Below are 9,932 nucleotides of genomic sequence, written 5' to 3'. Positions count from 1 at the left end.
GTCCCAGCCTGCCTGGGGCTCAGTCCATTTGGTCCAGCCACATCTTAACTACTTGAGTCTCCCATGCTCATCCTCAAATCACTCCTCGGGTGAGATTTCTCAGCAGCACTGCTATAGTTATACCCTTGACTCCTCCATATCTTGGTTGTGGCCCCCAAGTCCAGAATCTGGATGCTCTAGAGATTAGCCCCATGGAGCATCCATGGCCCTGAGAAACATTATACATCACCTACCCTGAAAGGAAACTCATTGTGCTGTTGAGGGGCAGAAGGGCAAACAGGGGAACCACACATCCACTGGTCCCCAGCAGTGATCTCTACCAACTCCACAGATGACCAGACCTCCTGACTGCCCCCCAGACTAGTCTGTCAGCTAATCCTTTTTAGACATGGGCCCTGAGACTGGAAAACTCAGAAATAGCATCTACCAACATCCCCATCACTGAAGAGGCTATGAAATGCTAAATATTCTTTACCTGAACCTTCCTTTTTACAGCTCACCTATTAAGAACATTCCATGAAATTGACTTTAGATTCCCATCTCTTAGGCATTTATCTGCTTTACTTTTATTTCCACACAAACAGAAGATAAAATGTAGTGAAAGCACAAACTTGTAAAGAAAAACAAACAAAAAAAAGGACTGGTAAACCACTGCTGTGCACAAATTCCACCACTGTAGATGGAGTTTCAGGAGAAAGCACTTGTCAGTCAATCAAAACATGTAATAGGGAAGAACAAGTCTGACTCTATATTAGATATGTTTCTTTTACTTTAACATTTGTGTTCCATTGCTTTTGCTTCAAGCTAAGAGTGTTGCCCAGGTAATTCCCTGGTGGCCCAGTGGTTAGGACACTGCACTTTGACTGCCAAGGGCCCAGGTTCAATTCCTGGTTGGGGAACTCAGATCTCCCAAGCCATGTGGCATGACCAAAAATAAAACTGACATTAAAAAAAGAATCTTGCCTATAGACTGAAATATACAGGATAGCCCGAAATATACAGGATAGCCCATCTCAAGTCGATGGCCTTTACTTTTCCTTTAATATAGCTGGAGGTTTACAGCAGCATTGTAACCTGACCTACCCGAGCAGCTGTAAGAACAAAGGATTCCTGCACAAAGAAGTTTGCAATAACTAGCCACACTTCTCCCTGAGCATGCCTTTAATAGTGCTTTGCTGAAACCCTTCAAGGAGTTTGGGAGTTTAGAGGTATGAGCTACCCATTTTCCTCCCACGGCCCTGCAATGAATCTTTCTCTGCTCCAAACTCTGACATGTTGGGTTGTTTGGCCTCACTGTGTGTCAGGCACATGGTAACAATTAGTATGAGTGACTTGGTTTATCTTCTCAGTAAAAAACTCTGCAAGGAAATGGGATATAAGACAGGAAAAGAGCAACGGGGAAAAGGAGGGAGACAGACCCACATCACTTCAGGAAATGGCCCCCCTGAACATCCAAGGGCTGACACCCAGCTCCAGACGTTTCCCATCTTCCCCATCCCCTTCACAGGATGCATTCAGTCCATGGGCAGGACCAACCGATGCCCTCCTCACATCCCCTCTGTCCACTCTCTCCATCCCCTGCAGGGATCCAAGTCACCTCTTGCCTAGTGTTCCCTCTTGACCAATCTGTGTGCTTCTAATTCATAGCCTAATAGCAGGAAAATGACCTATTCAAAGTAGGTTTACACACTCTAAAAACTTCTTATCATTTCTGCCATAGAAACAAAGACTGGTGTCTGCCTTCTGTCTGATCCCATCTTCTGCTCTCCAGACTCATGAGCCTTCTTTCTTCCTCAGGGCCTTGGCACTTGCCTGCCTCTGTTGCAAATGTTCCTGGTCAAATCCTCCTCACCTTCAAGTGGCAAGTCAAATGTCACTTCCTCATGGGTGACTTTTCAAACACCCATCTAGAAGAGTCAACTCTCTCGTCCTACTCCCTGACATGCTCATATCACCTCTTTATTTTCTGTTGAACTTCAGTGAAGCAGGGAAATTGCATTAGAGTAAGTCCTGTACGTATGAACGAGCTCCATTCCAACAGTGCATTCTTAAGTCCAATTTGTTCATAAGTCCAACAAAGTTCCCTCATAGCTCAGTCAGTAAAGAATCTGCCTGCAGTGCAGGAGACCTGTGTTCGATCCCTGAGTTGGGAAGATCCCCTGGAGAAGGAAATGGCAACCCACTCCAGTATTCTAGCAGGGAAAAATCCTATGGACAGAGGAGCCTGGTGGGCTGCAGTCTATGGGACTACAAAGAGTTGGGCACGACTGAGTGACTAACACACTTCCAACAAAGTTAGCCTAGGTACCCAGGTAACACAATCAGCTATATAGTACTGTATCATAAGAGACTTATAATACTTTTCATACAAGTAATACATTAAAAAAAACAAGCAAAAAATAAAGAAAATATTTTTAATCTTACAGTTTCATACCTTGAAAAGTACAGTAGAAGAGTATAACAGCCCGCATACAGGGGCGCATTCATATCTTTGAAAGTTCACAACTTGAAGATTTGCATGTAAGGGACTTACTATATGTATACACTGATGTGTTTATTGTTGGTCTCCCCACTAGAACCCAGGCTCCTGAACAGCAGAGACTGTGTCTGTCTAGTTCCCCATGGGTCCCAGTGCACAAAGCAGGGCCTAACTTTAATTGGTGCCTGGATATTTGTGGGGTGAAAATGAATGACCACAGAGAATGTCTGCAGAGGAGAGGGTCTAGCTGAGGATCCCCAGATAGCTGGCCTGCCAGGCTTGTCTGTGCATTAATTCATCCTGATATTCTCAGGCTCTGTGTGAACAGGGGGACATGACAACCAGATCCCGCTCCACTGGGGACCTCCAGCTGCTGGGGTGCTATCAGCAGGCCAAACAGCTCTCTGCCCCTCCAGGTTCATCACCCAGACCCCTCATCTCAGGTTACCCCTTTCTCAGAGTGGCCCTCATCCAAGGACTGACAGAGGTGAGGGTACAAAGGCCCAGCCAAATCAGGCCAAGGAGGTTTATTTCTCTAAGGGTTTATTTCAGCCCCAGCATTCCCCACACAGCTAGGCAGGGCTGTGGTCAGGCCTGCCTCCCAGCTGACGACAAATTAAAATTATAATGGGGGGATTGCAGTTCAGGTGATCTCAGACAGGTCTCTGACCCACTGACAACTTGAACTCTCTTTGAACTATAGTTCTCTTTGAACTATACCAGATCCAAGGACACTACCAGCCGTATTCAGAACAGCATCACCAGCTGCAAACTTATGGTCTCAAGATCTCCCCTGGTAACTATGCCACCATTTCAGACACCCACCAATCCTTACTTAACAAACTCCCTTACTTCTTGTCAGCTCCAACTATAATTCTTGATAAACAACTCAAGTAACCACTGTCACCTGGAGGTTTTGCCTTTATAAGCCTCCCCCTTGTTGTAGTCCACTGAAACACAATACAAGTTCTTCTTAAGTCTGTGTCTTCCAGGCTACAGTCCTAACAAATCCCAAATAAACACCTTTATTAAACTCTAATTTGAAAAGATACATGTACCCCAATGTTTATAGCAGCACTATTTACAATAGCCAAGACATGGAAGCAACCTAAGTGTCCGTCAACTGATGAATGGTAAAGGAGGTGCTGTACATATAGACAGTGGAATACAACAGTCATTAAAAAGAACAAACTAATGTCATTTGCAGCAACATGAATGGACCTAGAGATTATCACATTAAGTGAAGTAAGTCAGACAAAGACAAATACTGTATGACATCACTTAAATGTGAGATCTAAAATATGACACAAATGAACTTACCCATAAAACAGAAACAGACTCACAGACATAGAGAACGCACGTAAGATTGCCAAGGGGCTGGGGAGGGGTGGACTGTGAGCCTGGCATCAACGTATACCCACTTCTATATATAAAACAGAGAACTGACATGGTCCTACTGTATAGTACAGGGAACTATATTCAATATCTTATAATAATAAATAATAAAAAGAATCTGAGAAAGAATAGATTTATATGTAACTAGATGGCATCCCACTCCAGTACTCTTGCCTGGAAAATCCCATAGGTGGAGGAGCCTGGTAAGCTGCAGTCCATGGGGTCGCTAAGAGTCAGACACGACTAAGTGACTTCACTTTCACTTTTCACTTTCATACTTTGGAGAAGGAAATGGCGACCCACTCCAGTATTCTTGCCTGGAGAATCCCATGGACAGGGGAGCCTAGTGGGCTGCCATCTATGGGGTCGCACAGAGTCGGACATGACTGAAGCGACTTAGCAGCAGCAGCAGCAGCAGATCTATGTAACTAACCTGAAACTAACACAACTCTGTATATCAATTAGACTTCAATGAAATTAATTTTAAAATTAATTAACTGTTTAATTTTTTAAAGCACCTTTTATTTCAGTCAGGTTTCTGTTTCTATAATTTTGGTGAAAACAGATCACTTCCTGCTTCCTTCCCCCTTCTATCCACAGAGGCACTTCCCAAGGACACCCCCCTAAAACTCCTCTTTGACCACTAAATTCCATCCAGAGTCTGCTTCCTGGGAAGTCCACTGTACAAGATGCCCCTTCTAGTGCTCAGCACCATGTCAGGTGTGGCATCACAGCAATGCAAGAGCGGGTGCTCACACCTAGGGAGACATGCGACAAATCAGCCCCTAGTTACAGCGCTGGGATAGAACTATGGTGGGGGAAGATACACAGCCATTCCAGTCCTCTCACCCAGCCAGGTAGAAATACAGGGGAACTTCCTAAAGAAAATGCTGCTTAAGCTCAGTTCTGAGGAACAAGCGAGAGTAAGCCAGGAGGATCACTGGGGATAGGACACTGGGGATGAATTATGAGACAGGGAGACAAAGCTGGAAAGGTGAGCAGGGACCAGCTGAGGCAGACCCAGAGGATCCAAGGGAACAGGAGGCAAACCATAGAGAGGAAGATGAGACACAGCTCCCGAGCCCTGGACCTGCACCCAGGGTTCTTATGCTGGAAGATCAGAGAGGGCATTGGACTGCACACGCCCTCACCATTCTGCTGCTTCCTTGCAGTGGGCCTGGAATCTACACCCTTCATCACTGAGCTGAGTGGTGGGGAGGTAAGGAGAGCCGGGCCTGATCTCCACCTGAAGTCTCCCCGATGGTACTGCCCTCCAAGTCTGCTCTGGGTTTCCCCAGACCACACCACCTACCACCCCTCTAACCATATCACTGAATGCCCATCATGAACCCCCATCACTTGGTATTTACCACCTAATGAATGCCTTCAGCCTCTCAAATCTAGGGGAACCATCTGACTAGAGCCAACCCTGCATTTCTATATTCCTGTCAAAATTACATTATCTACCCTTGACCTGACTGCCTGGTCACCCTCTCTGTTAATGAAATGCCATGGTAATTAAAACCTCCATCAGGTTTGATGTTTGAAAGTACTGAGGGGTTTTTAGAGAACACACTTCACAAACCACCTGGAAAGCTCCATCACTTGGGAGAAGTTCCTTTTGACCCACGCCTGCTATTTTTTGTTTTGTTTTGTTTTTCTTTTTCTTTTTTTTCGAAGGAGAGTGGTCAAGAGAACAGGCTTTGGACTTTGGGTTTTGTTTTGTTATTGTTAGTTCCCTTTTTTGTTGTTGTTCGTTCACGTCATTTCCTGACTTATCATAAACACTTTCAGGGTAACTGATATTTTTATCCTGAAAGCATTTTCATCTATGCCAGACCACTGGCTTAGTTTTGGCTAATTAAACTTTCAAAATGAGGAAGTGGGTAAAAGTTCATTCTAGAGGTACAGGCTGCATCAATTCTGCATGCTAATTGAGCCCCTACTAAAGAGAGATGCTGCAGGCTGCCTGCGTATTATTTCATTATCACCTGCCTGGCACAGCCATGGGAATGTGGGGATGGGAGCCAGGGGTAAAACCTGATATTTGGAAGATGATTCTTCACGGCCTGGTTTCACGTTTTAGAATCCCCTTCCCCACCTTTTTATTAAATACTACCTACAGAAGACCCAGTAATGACTGGAGTGGCCTTGAAAACTCCAGTCTGGTGTCTGATTTGCATCAACATTCAGAAGGATTGAGTATGATGAGGACAGGCTTCTTTTTATAAAGCAGACGTGTGATGTGCTGAATAACCATCGTTTCTGATTAGCAGCTCCACTGTGCCAGGTGCAATCCAGATACGATCTCTTTTTGGCTGACAGCAACTCTTCAAAGCAAACGTCAGGATCTCCTCTGTCCTGAGAAGGATCTGGAGTTCTAAGAAGTTAAGAGGTCCAAGGTTACAGAGCAAGTGGATAAGTTTGCCCCTGGACCTGACTTTTAAGTCCATGCTCTGTCTGTTGAAGGAGACTTAAAACAGGTGCTCTAGACCAGGCTGAGAGAAACCAGGCTTGGGCACAAGAGGAGGGGAGAGCGGTCTGCAGTCCAGCCTACCTGGGTGGTATTTTTCTCCTCTTTGATCTACGGTGGGAGTTTTGCTACTACTGATGATACTTGCTTCTTTAGGTAAGAGTTCAGACTTGCCAGTGTTTCCCATTTTCCAGATGAAACAGAATTTAATCTGACTGTTCCACTGATATTAAACACAGCGGAGGAACTGTGAACCTGATGGCATCTCTTTTTTACTATATATTTACTTACTTATTTCTGGCTGTGCTGAGTCTTCATCACTGTGTCAGGCTTTCTCTAATTGTGGCCAGTGGAGGCCACTCACCAGCTGTGGTACACAGGCTTCTGGTTGCAGTGGCTTCTCTTGTTACAGAGCTTGGGCTCTAGAGTGCAGGTGCAATAGCTGTGACACATGGGCTTAGTGGCCCTGTAGCATGTGGAATCCTCATGGACCAGGGATCTAACACATGTCCCTGCATTGGCAGGTGTATTCTTAAGCAATGGATCACCAGGGTAGTGGCAGCCTTGTGGCATTCTGATACCAAGAGGTGGGGAGCACCAGATCACACTACAAACAAGAGAAGGTTCTTAACAGTCACTGAATGTCACACACAGGATGAGACCATGAGTGACAGGCCCCTTCACACTAGTGATGGAGGTCACATTGGCTGCTCATTTTTCCTAATGAGGCCTTGCAAAGAAACATGCCAGTATTGTCAAGAAAAGCATCTGTGGCAGTGAGGGAAGGAGAAAGGAAGTTGAATACTAGCAGACAGTAGAATATATCCCAAAGCTACTATAATTTTTTATATTAGTATTTGTGCAGGAATCAGTTCAGTTCAGTTCAGTCGCTCAATCGTGTCCGACTCTTTGCGACCCCATGAATCGCAGCACACCAAGTCTCCCTGTCCATCACCAACTCCCAGAGTTCACTCAAACTCATGTCCATCGAGTCAGTGATGCCATCCAGCCATCTCACCCTCTGTCATCCCCTTCTCCTCCTGCCCCCAATCCCCCCCAGCATCAGAGTCTTTTCCAATGAGTCAACGCTTGCCATGAGGTGGCCAAAGTACTGGAGTTTCAGCTTCAGCATCATTCCTTCCAAAGAACACCCAGGGCTGATATCCTTTAGAATGGACTGGTTGGATCTCCTTGCAGTCCAAAGGACTCTCAAGAGTCTTCTTCAACACCACAGTTCAAAAGTACAAATTCTTTGGCACTCAGCTTTCTTCACAGTCCAACTCTCATATCCATACATGACTACTGGAAAAACCATAGCCTTGACTAGACAGACCTTTGTTGGCAAGGTAATGTCTCTGCTTTTGAATAAGCCATCTAGGTTGATCATAACCTTCCTTCCAAGGAGGAAGTGTCTTTCAATTTCATGGCTGCGATCACCATCTGCAGTGATTTTGGAGACCCTCCAAAATAAATTCTGACACTATTTCCACTGTTTCCCCATCTATTTCCCATGAAGTGATGGGACCGGATGCCATGATCTTCGTTTTCTTAATGTTTAGCTTTAAGCCAACTTTTTCACTCTCCTCTTTCACCTTTATCAAGAGGCTTTTTAGTTCCTCTTCACTTTCTGCCGTAAGGGTGGTGTCATCTGCATATCTGAGGTTATTGATATTTCTCCAGGCAATCTTGATTCCAGCTTGTGTTTCTTCCAGCCCAGCGTTTCTCATGATGTACTCTGCATATAAATTAAATAAGCAGGGTGACAATATACAGCCTTGACATTCTCCTTTTCCTATTTGGAACCAGTCTGTTGTTCCATGTCCATTTCTGTTGCTTCCTGACCTGCATATAGGTTTCTCAAGAGACAGGTCAAGTGGTCTGGTATTCCCATCTCTTTCAGAATTTCCCACAGTTTATTGTGATCCACACAGTCAAAGGCTTTGGCATAGTCAATAAAGCAGAAATAGATGTTTTTCTGGAACTCTCTTGCTTTTTCGATGATCCAGTGGATGTTGGCAATTTGATCTCTGGTTCCTCTGCATTTTCTAAAATCAGCTTAAACACCTGTAAGTTCACGGTTCATGTATTGCTGAGGCCTGGCTTGGAGAATTTTGAGCATTACTTTACTAGCATGTGAGATGAGTGCAATTGTGTGGTAGTTTGATCATTCTTTGGCATCGCCTTTCTTTGGGATTGGAATGAAAACTGACTTTTCCAGTCCTGTGGCCACTGCTGAGTTTTCCAAATTTGCTGGCATATTGAGTGCAGCACTTTCACAGCATCATATTTCAGGATTTGAAAGAGCTCAACTAGAATTCCAACACCTCCACTAGCTTTGTTCATAGTGATGCTTTCTAAGGCCCACTTGACTTCACATTCCAGGATGTCTGGCTCTAGGTGAGTGACCACAGCATCGTGATTATCTGGGTCATGAAGATCTTTTTTGTATAGTTCTTCTGTGTATTCTTGTACATTTTCTTAATATCTTCTGCTTCTTTAGGTCCATACCATTTCTGTCCTTTATTGAACCCATCTTTGCATGAAATGTTCCCTTGGTATCTCTAATTTTCTTGAAGAGATCTCTAGTCTTTCCCATTCTGTTGTTTTCCTCTGTTTCTTTGCATTGATCTCTGAGGAAGGCTTTCTTATCTCCTCTTGCTAGTCATTGGAACTCTGCTTTCAGATGCTTATATCTTTCCTTTTCTCCTTTGCTTTTCGCCTCTCTTCTTTTCACAGCTATTTGTAAGGCCTCCTCAGACAGCCATTTTGCTTTTTTGCATTTCTTTTCCATGAGGATGGTCTTGATCCCTGTCTCCTGTACAACGTCATGAACCTCTGTCCATAGTTCATCAGGCACTCTATCTATCAGATCTAGTCCCTTATACCTATTTTTCACTTCCACTGTATAATCATAAGGGATTTGATTTAGGTCATACCTGAATGGTCTAGCGGTTTTCCCTACTTTCTTCAATTTCAGTCTGAATTTGGCAATAAGGAGTTCATGATCTGAGCCACAGTCAGCTCCTGGTCTTGTTTTTGCTAACTGCATAGAGCTTCTCCATCTTTGGCTGCAAAGAATATAATCAATCTGATTTTGGTGTTGACCATCTGGTGATGTCCATGTGTAGAGTATTCTCTTGTGTTGTTGGACAAGGGTGTTTACTATGACCAGTGTGTTCTCTTGGCAAAACTCTATTAGTCTTTGCTCTGCTTCATTCCGTATTCCAAGACCAAATTTGCCTGTTACTGCAGGTGTTTCTTGACTTCCTTCTTTTTCACTCCAGTCCCCTGTAATGAAAAGGACATCTTTTTTAGGTGTTAGTTCTAAAAGGGCTTATAGGTCTTCATAGAACCGTTCAAATTCAGCTTCTTCAGCATTACTGGTTAGGGCATAGACTTGGTTTACTGTGATATTGAATGGTTTGCCTTGGAAACTAACAGAGATCATTCTGTCGTTTTTGAGATTGCATCCAAGTACTGCATTTCAGACTCTTTTGTTGATCGTGATGGCTACTCCATTTCTTCTAAGGCATTCCTGTCCGCAGTAGTACATATAACGGTCATCTGAGTTAAATTCACTCATTC

General features: G+C 44.2%; 1 non-coding gene across 1 annotated transcript; it reads left to right on the top strand.

Moving 5' to 3' along the window:
- Positions 1–826: 826 nt before the first annotated feature.
- On the top strand, positions 827–899 carry TRNAQ-UUG (transfer RNA glutamine (anticodon UUG)). Its single transcript has one exon. It is a non-coding gene; the product is annotated as a tRNA-Gln (tRNA).
- The last annotated feature ends 9,033 nt before the right edge of the window (positions 900–9,932 follow it).

The sequence above is a fragment of the Budorcas taxicolor genome, chromosome 2 (assembly GCF_023091745.1).
Source record: "Budorcas taxicolor isolate Tak-1 chromosome 2, Takin1.1, whole genome shotgun sequence".
Lineage (NCBI taxonomy): Eukaryota > Metazoa > Chordata > Mammalia > Artiodactyla > Bovidae > Budorcas > Budorcas taxicolor.
This window is presented reverse-complemented; position numbering and strand designations above follow the sequence as displayed.